The sequence below is a fragment of the Oncorhynchus mykiss genome, chromosome 3, assembly GCF_013265735.2.
Source record: "Oncorhynchus mykiss isolate Arlee chromosome 3, USDA_OmykA_1.1, whole genome shotgun sequence".
Classification (NCBI taxonomy): domain Eukaryota; kingdom Metazoa; phylum Chordata; class Actinopteri; order Salmoniformes; family Salmonidae; genus Oncorhynchus; species Oncorhynchus mykiss.
Window position 1 is genome coordinate 50106683 of NC_048567.1, and position 10001 is coordinate 50116683.

The following is a 10001-nucleotide window of genomic DNA, read 5'->3' on the forward strand; positions in this document are numbered from 1 at the left end:
GCGTAGGGTTAGACATAAGGTTAATAGTGTGTTTAAGGTTAGGTTTGAAACCAAATTGTAAGAACAGAAATTGTAGAAATGGGCGGGGTTTATGGCTCTGTGGCTGTCAAAGCTAATAACAACTGACCATTTCTCTTTTCCAGCTGGCTGATAGGCATTATTGGATGGATAGCTTACTTTTTGGCACAAGGAATTTTCAACCACCAATATCTTGTACAAAAGGAAACCCAGCTGTGAGCTGTCCAGTGACACAAGCATAGCAGAGGTGCTAAATGCCTTTTATGCTCGAATTGAGGCAAGCAACACTGAAACATGCACGAGAGCACCAGCTATTCCGGACGACTGTGTGATCACGCAGTCCCTAGCTGATCTGAGCAAGACGTTTAAACAGGTCTACATTCACAAGGCTGCAGGACCAGACGGATTACCAGGACGTGTACTTAGAGCATGTGCAGGCCAACTGGCAAGTGTCTTCACTGATATTTTAAACCTCTCCCTGACCGAGTCTGTAATACCTACATGTTTCAAGCAGACCACCATCCCTAAGCTAAGGACCCTGGGACTAAACACCTCCCTCTGCAATTGGATCCTTCACTTCCAGATGGTCCGCCCCGGTTAGGCAACAACACAACTGCCATGCTGATCCTCAACATTGGGGCCGCTCAGGGGTGCATGCTTAGTCCCCTGTTCACTCATGACTACGTGGCCAAGCATGACTCCAACACCATCATTAAGTTTGCTGATGACACAACATTGGTAGGCCTGATTACCGACAATGAGTAGATGCTCTCATCCAGAGGGACTTACAGGAGCAATAGGGGTTAACTGCCTTGCCCAAGGGCACAAAGACAGATTTTTCACCTAGTCGGATTGGGGATTCGAACCAGCGACCTTTCGGTTACTGGCCCAAATCTCTTGACCAGAAAGGAAGAGGCAAAGTGAGAGGTTTAACTCCGCCCAATATACAGTGCCTTGCAAAAGTATTCGGCCCCCTTGAACTTTGCAACCTTTTGCCACATTTCAGGCTTCAAACATAAAGATATAAAACTGTATTTTTTTGTGAAGAATCAACAACAAGTGGGACACAATCATGAAGTGGAACAACATTTATTGGATATTTCAAACTTTTTTAACAAATCAAAAACTGAAAAATTGGGCGTGCAAAATTATTCAGCCCCCTTAAGTTAATACTTTGTAGCGCCAACTTTTGCTGCGATTACAGCTGTAAGTCGCTTGGGGTATGTCTCTATCAGTTTTGCACATCGAGAGACTGAATTTTTTTCCCATTCCTCCTTGCAAAACAGCTCGAGCTCAGTGAGGTTGGATGGAGAGCATTTGTGAACAGCAGTTTTCAGTTCTTTCCACAGATTCTCGATTGGATTCAGGTCTGGACTTTGACTTGGCCATTCTAACACCTGGATATGTTTATTTTTGAACCATTCCATTGTAGATTTTGCTTTATGTTTTGGATCATTGTCTTGTTGGAAGACAAATCTCAGTCCCAGTCTCAAGTCTTTTGCAGACTCCATCAGGTTTTCTTCCAGAATGGTCCTGTATTTGGCTTCATCCATCTTCCCATCAATTTTAACCATCTTCCCTGTCCCTGCTGAAGAAAAGCAGGCCCAAACCATGATGCTGCCACCACCATGTTTGACAGTGGGGATGGTGTGTTCAGCTGTGTTGTTTTTACGCCATACATAACGTTTTGCATTGTTGCCAAAAAGTTCAATTTTGGTTTCATCTGACCAGAGCACCTTCTTCCACATGTTTGGTGTGTCTCCCAGGTGGCTTGTGGCAAACTGTAAACAACACTTTTTATGGATATCTTTAAGAAATGGCTTTCTTCTTGCCACTCTTCCATAAAGGCCAGATTTGTGCAATATACGACTGATTGTTGTCCTATGGACAGAGTCTCCCACCTCAGCTGTAGATCTCTGCAGTTCATCCAGAGTGATCATGGGCCTCTTGGCTGCATCTCTGATCAGTCTTTTCCTTGTATGAGCTGAAAGTTTAGAGGGACGGCCAGGTCTTGGTAGATTTGCAGTGGTCTGATACTCCTTCCATTTCAATATTATCGCTTACACAGTGCTCCTTGGGATGTTTAAAGCTTGGGAAATATTTTTGTATCCAAATCTGGCTTTAAACTTCTTCACAACAGTATCTCGGACCTGCCTGGTGTGTTCCTTGTTCTTCATGATGCTCTCTGCGCTTTTAACGGACCTCTGAGACTATCACAGTGCAGGTGCATTTATACGGAGACTTGATTACACACAGGTGGATTGTATTTATCATCATTAGTAATTTAGGTCAACATTGGATCATTCAGAGATCCTCACTGAACTTCTGGAGAGAGTTTGCTGCACTGAAAGTAAAGGGGCTGAATCATTTTGCACGCCCAATTTTTCAGTTTTTGATTTGTTAAAAAAGTTTGAAATATCCAATAAATGTCGTTCCACTTCATGATTGTGTCCCACTTGTTGTTGATTCTTCACAAAAAAATACAGTTTTATATCTTTATGTTTGAAGCCTGAAATGTGGCAAAAGGTCGCAAAGTTCAAGGGGGCCGAATACTTTCGCAAGGCACTGTATGTCCACGAAAACAAATTTTTATGTGGAGGTCAATGAGAGAGTGTAGAATTTGGTCAACAAGAAATGTAATTGCTAATTCACTATGTGAGGCTTATTTGATCGAATATAAGTTTTGTGATGGTTAGGTTGTTACTGTTACGCATGCACTGATATACAGTGCCTTCAGAAAGTATTCACACCTCTTGACTTTTTCCACATTTTGTTGTGTTACAGCCTGAATTTAAAATGGATTAAATATTTTAAAAATTGTCACTGGCCTACACCCCATAATGTAAAAGTGGAATTATGTTTTACATTTATTTTACAAATGTATTACAAATGAAAAGATGAAATGTCTTGAGTCAATAAACATTCAACCCCTTTGTTATGAAAAGCATAAATAAGTTCAGGAACAAAGATTTTGTGAACAAATCACATGATAAGTTGCATGGACTCACTCTGTGTAAAATAATGGTGTTTAATACAATTTTTGACTACCTCATCTTTATACCCCACACATACAATTATCTGTAAGGTCCCTCAGTAGAGAAATACATTTCAAACACAGATTCTACCACAAAGACCACAAAGACCAGGGAGATTATCCAATGCCTCGCAAAGAGTGGCAACTATTGGTAGATGGGTAAAAAACAGACATTGAATATCCCTTTGAACATGGAGAATTAATTACACTTGAAAAAAAGATATTTTATATATTTTATTTCACCTTTATTTAACCAGGTAGGCCAGTTGAGAACAAGTTCTCATTCACAACTGTGACCTGGCCAAGATAAAGCAAAGCAGTGAGACACAACAACAACACAGAGTTACACAGGGTTACACACAGTCACACATACAGTCAATAACACAATAGAAAAAGTCTATATACAGTGTGTGCAAATGGCGTGAGGAGGTAAGGCAATAAATATGCCATAGTAGTGAAGTAATTACAATTTAGCAAATGAACACCGGAGTGATAGATGTGCAGATGCTGATGTGCAAGTAGAAATACTGGTGTGAAAATGAGCAAAAAAGTCAATCAAAACAATATGGGGATGAGGTAGGTAGATTATGGGCTATTTACAGATGGGCTGTGTACAGCTGCAGAAACCGGTAAGCTGCTCAGATAGCTGATGCTTAAAGTTAATGAGGGAGATATCAGTCTCCAACTTCAGCGATTTTTGCAATTCGTTAAGGAAAGGCAGCCAAAGGAAGTGTTGGCTTTGGGATGACCAGTGAAATATACCTGCTGGAGCGCATGCTACGGGTGGGTGTTGTTATGGTGAACAGTGAGCTGAGATAAGGCAGAGTTTTACCTAGCAAAGACTTATAGATGACCTGGAGCCAGCGGGTCTGGTGACGAATATGTAGCGAGGGCCAGTCGACGAGAGCATTAAGGTAGCAGTGGTAGGTGGTATATGGGGCTTTGGTGACAAAATGGATGGCACTGTGATAGACTGCATCCAGTTTGCTGAGTAGAGTGTTGGAGGCTAATTTGTCATTTATGTCGCCCAAGATGAGGATCGGTAGTATAGTCAGTTTTACGAGGGTATGTTTGGCAACGTGAGTGAAGGAGGCTTTGTTGCGAAATTGGAAGCTGATTCTAGATTTAATTTTGGATTTGTGATGTTTAATATGAGTCTGGAAGGAGAGTTTACAGTCTAGCCAGACACCTAGGTATTTGTAGTTGGATGTATTGGATGTATTGGATGTATTGCTACATGTATTGCTACACCACTGGTGTAGCAACCGCTCAGGGATTTCACCTTGAGGCCAATGGTGACTTTAAAACAGTTACAGAGCTTAATGGCTGTGATAGGAGAAAACTGAAGATGGATCAAAAACATTGTAGTTACTCCACAATAATAACCTAATTGACAGAGTGAAAATAAGGAAGCCTGTACAGAGTAGAAATATTCCAGAACATTATTCCTGTTTGCAACAAGGCACTAAAGTAGCAATGCAAAAAAGGTGGCAAAGCAATTAACTGTGTGTCCTGAATACAAAGTGTTATGTTTGGGGTAAATACAATACAACACATTATTGAGTACCACTCTCCACATTTTCAAGCATAGGGGTGGCTGCATCATGTTATGGGTATGCTTGTAATCGTTATGGAATGGGGAGTTTTTCAGGATAAAAATAAATGGAATGGGGCTAACCACAGGCAAAATCCTAGAGGAAAATCTGTTTCAGTCTGCTTTCCACCAGACACTGGGAGATGAATTTACCTTTCAGCAGGACAATAACTTAAAACACATGGTCAAATCTACACTAGAGTACACTAGAATAACATTTTGTGTCAAAAGTAGGGCCGGGACAATACCAGTCTCACAATATTTTTTCCATGGCACAAGCGAAAACACAAAGTGGTCCTTAAAAAAACTGCTGTAAGTCAAATGTTTTCCTAAAGAAGTTAAATCCGCTTTCTATCTTCTTTCCTTGCCAACATACTAACGAGTATCGCAATACTGGTATTGGCCCGGCCCAAGCAATAGGGCAAACTCAGCTCCATCCTTCTTTGAATCAGATGGCACATTCATTACAAAACCCACTGATATTGCCAACTACTGTAATGATTTTTTCATTGGTAAGATTAGTAAGCTTAGGCATGACATGCCAACAACAAACTCTGAACCTTCCTATCCATGCATAACTGACCAAATAATGAAAGACGAGCAATGTCATTTGGAATTCTGTAAAGTGAGCATGGAAGAGGTGAAAAAAGTATTGCTGTATACTGTATCAATAATGACAAACCACCTGTACTGACAACAACTTGGATGGACAATCACTGAGTATGGCATTCCACTACCAAGAATAGCAAAGCACCCTTAGCTGGTTCAAATCAGCATGTAACCAACCTTTAACTTTGAACCCTCAACTGTTTTAACCTTAAACTTTTGGAAAAAAAAATGGGATTCGCCCAGATACAATACCATTGCACAGTAAACAAGTTAACAACAGACTTTCAGCATGCTCATGGTCAGGGCCGGCTCCAGGCATAAGCGACATAAGCAGTGGTAAATAATGTACTGAGTCATTTTGGAGTCACTTTTATTGTAGATAACAATAGAATATGTTTCTAAACACTTCTATATCAATGTGGATGCTACCATGATTACGGATAATCCTGAATGAATTATGAATAATACTGGTTAAGAAAGATACAGATGCACAAATATCCTACCCTCAAGACATGCAAATCTCTCACCATTACAATAACAGGGGAGATTAGCATTATTTGTGGGGTATGATATTTGATTTGTGCGTCTGTGACTTTCATCTGTAACATCATTATTCACGATTCATTCAGGATTAGCAGTAATCATGGTAGTATCCACATGAATGTAGAAGTGTTTAAAAACCTATTCTGTTCTTATTTACAATAAAAGTGACTACAAAATGACACAATACATTATTTACCATTCATTTCTGTGAATGGTAAAAAAGTAAATGCATCCAAGAAGTTTGTAGAATCACTAGCCTGATGTAATCATTGTGTGCTAAGAATATGGGACCAAATACTAAACTTTAGACTACTTTAATACATACATAAGTGAATTTGTCAAAATACGTTTGGTCACCTAAAATGGGGGGGGGGGGGGGGGGGGGGGCTATGTACAAAAAGTGCTGTAATTTTTAAACGTTTCAACCAATATGGATGAAAATACGTACAAGTTAAAGCTGACAGTCTAACTTCATGGTCATTGTATCATTTAAAATCGAAAGTGCTGGAGTACAGAGCCAAAACATCCAAACATGTGTCACTGTCTCAGTATACTGTATACAGTGGGGCAAAAAAGTATTTAGTCAGCCACCAATTGTGCAAGTTCTCCCACTTAAAAAGATGAGAGGCCTGTAATTTTCATCATAGGTACACTTCAACTATGACAGACAAAATGAGAAGAAAAAAATCCAGAAAATCACATTGTAGCATTTTCTATGAATTTATTTGCCAATTATGGTGGAAAATAAGTATTTGGTCACCTACAAACAAGCAAGATTTCTGTCTCTCACAGACCTGTAACTTCTTCTTTAAGAGGCTCCTCTGTCCTCCACTCGGTACCTGTATTAATGGCACCTGTTTGAACTTGTTATCAGTATAATAGACACCTGTTCACAACCTCAAACAGTCACACTCCAAACTCCACTATGGCCAAGACCAAAGAGCTGTCAAAAGACACCAGAAACAAAATTGTAGACCTGCACCAGGCTGGGAAGACTGAATCTGCAAAAGGTAAGCAGCTTGATTTGAAGAAATCAACTGTGGGAGCAATTATTAGGAAATGAAAGACATACAAGACCACTGATAATCTCCCTCGATCTGGGGCTCCACGCAAGATCTCACCCCGTGAGGTCAAAATGATCACAAGAACGGTGAGCAAAAATCCCAGAACCACACGGGGGGACCTAGTGAATGACCTGCAGAGAGCTGGGACCAAAGTAACAAAGCCTACCATCAGCAACGGCATTGAAGATGAAACGTGGCTGGGTCTTTCAGCATGACAATGATCCCAAACACACCGCCTGGGCAACGAAGGAGTGGCTTCGTAAGAAGCATTTCAAGGTCCTGGAGTGGCCTAGCCAGTCTCCAGATCTCAACCCCATAGAAAATCTTTGGAGGGAGTTGAAAGTCCGTGTTGCCCAGCAACAGCCCCAAAACATCACTGCTCTAGAGGAGATCTGCATGGAGGAATGGGCCAAAATACCAGCAACAGTGTGTGGAAACCTTGTGAAGACTTACAGAAAACGATTGACCTCTGTCATTGCCAACAAAGGGTATTGAGATAAACTTTTGTTATTGACCAAATACTTATTTTCCACGATAATTTGCAAATAAATTCATAAAAAATCCTACAATGTGATTTTCTGGATTGTTTTCTCTCATTTTGTCTGTCATAGTTGAAGTGTACCTATGATGAAAATTACAGGCCTCTTTCATCTTTTTAAGTGGGAGAACTTGCACAATTGGTGGCTAACCAAATACTTTTTTGCCCCACTGTATATATTTTTTTTGTTTCGAAATGTGGTTGTGCATCATCAGTTTTTCTCTTGTTTTGTCAGTCACTGACAGTCACTCAATTAGCCATGTCAGCAAAAAAATAATTTGATTAGTAAGTTAGTCTAGCCAGTTATCTAAACTTGTAGTAATCATGTCCGAATACCGACTGGGCATGCAGGACAGGTGCCCATGGGCCCTGAACTCCAGAGGTCCTCCATTGATTTTGTTAGTCACTCTCACTCAGATATAATTAACATGACATAAGTCATGGCAAAATGTGTAAAGCTGCAGGAAATTAGCTTTAAAACGGCAAACATTTCTCTCCACCCCATGGCAAAATGTGTAGAATTGTAGGAAATTAGCTTTAAAGCTTTCATAATGTATCTCTGTCCTATGGCGAAATGAGCAAAAAAAAGGTTTTATAAAATTGCACATTTTTCTCTCCGTCCCATTGCAAAATGTGTAAAACTAAAATTGCTTAACAACTGCAAATATGTCTCTCCTCCCCATGGTAAAATTAGTAAAATTGCATGACATTTGTTATAAAATTGCAAATGTTTCTCTCCGCTCAATGGAAAAATGTGTAGAACTACAGAAAACTTTCTTAAAAACTGCAACATTTTCTCGACTACGCCACATGGCAAAATGTGTAGAATGGTAAGTTATTTATTTTAAAACATACATTTTTCTCTCCAAGTCAAGAAAGGGGCCACAAAAAAAATATTGTGACTGTCTTGTTAGCAAGATAACATTAGTTAGCTAGCTACCAAACTAAATAAGCTAGTGCACATTATCAAACCTAACAACAAATCCTTCTTCAAGCACAAAACTGCTTAGCTAGACGTAAAATATGCAAAGACTTGTTCTAGAAAAAAACATGTATTATTTCAGTTAGAACAATTCTGATGGAAAGGGTGGATTAGACTGGAAAAAGTGCCCTATTTTGTATTTTTCTTGTCCCTCCTGTCGGCTCACCGAGGTTGGTGCTCTCTGATTGGCTCAAAATCAACTTGTAGGCTACTACAAGTAAAAACGTCAGTACCAGGTCGGTACACAGCAGGAACGTTTTTTGTTCTAGCAAGAGAAGGAACAGCCTCCTACTGTGGCAGGTACCTATTGGCAGTCTATCGGCAGTCAGATTTTCGGTGTGTTTCACACTTTAGGGCTTTACATCCTCTGCCATATTGTGAATTGAGAGCTACCAATCTAACAGAAACCAGGTAGAGTGTGGTATACCTCAAGACAACTGTCTTGGTTCTTTACTGTTTTCTATTTTTACTAATGACCTACTATTAGCCTTGTGTAAAGCCTGTGTGTCTATGTACGCTGATGACTCAACATATACACGTCAGCTACCACAGCGAGTGAAATCACTGCAACCCTCAACAGCTGCAGTGAGTTTTAGAATGGGTGGCTAGCAATAATCTTGTCCTAAATATAAATGTAAAAAAACTAAAAGCATTGTGTTTTGAGATTTTCTAAACCTTAGACCTCATCTATATCTTGTAATGAATAATGTGGCAATTGAACAAGTTGAGAAGACTTGGTGTAACCCTAGATTGTAAACTGACATGGTCAAAACATGTTGATGCAACGGTAGCTAAGATGGGGAGAGGTCTGTCTGTGATAAAGCTCTTCTCTGCTTTCTTGACATCACAATCAACCAAACAAGTTATACAGATGCTAGATTTATCACACCTGGACTACTGCCCAGTTATAAGGTCAAGTGCTGCAAAGAAGGACATAGGCAAATTAAAGTTGGCCCAGAACAGAGCAGCGCGACTGGCCCTTAAATGTATATGGAGGGATAATATCAAGAACATACATGTCCTGGCTCAAAGTAGAGGAGAGATTGAATGCATCACTACTTGTCTTTGTGAGAGGTGTTGACGTGTTGAAAGCTCTGAACTGTCTGTTCAAACAGCTAACACACAGCTCAGATGCCCATACATACCCCTCAAGACATGCCACCAAGGGTCTCTTCACAGTCCCTAAGTCGAGAACAGAGGCTGGGAAACGCACTGTACTACATAGAGCCATGACTACATGGAACTCTCTTTCACATCAGGTAACTCAAGCAAGCAGTAAAATCACATTTCAAAAACAGATGAAACAATGTCTCACGACACAACACAGACTACGAATAGACACACAGTCACACACTCTACAACACACTCTCTACACACACCCACACATTGTAATATTGTATTGTTGTAATACTGTAAAATGTATATTGTAAATGTGTAATGGTGGAGTAGTGTACACTTGTAGGGTGAAAAATGTATTGTGTGATGTATTGTTTCATTTATTATGTAGACTACACTGAGTGTACAAAATAGGAACAACTTCCTAACATTGAGTTGTACCCCCTTTGTACCCCCTCAGAACAGCCAAAATGTTTCAGGGCATGGACTCTACAAGGTGTTGA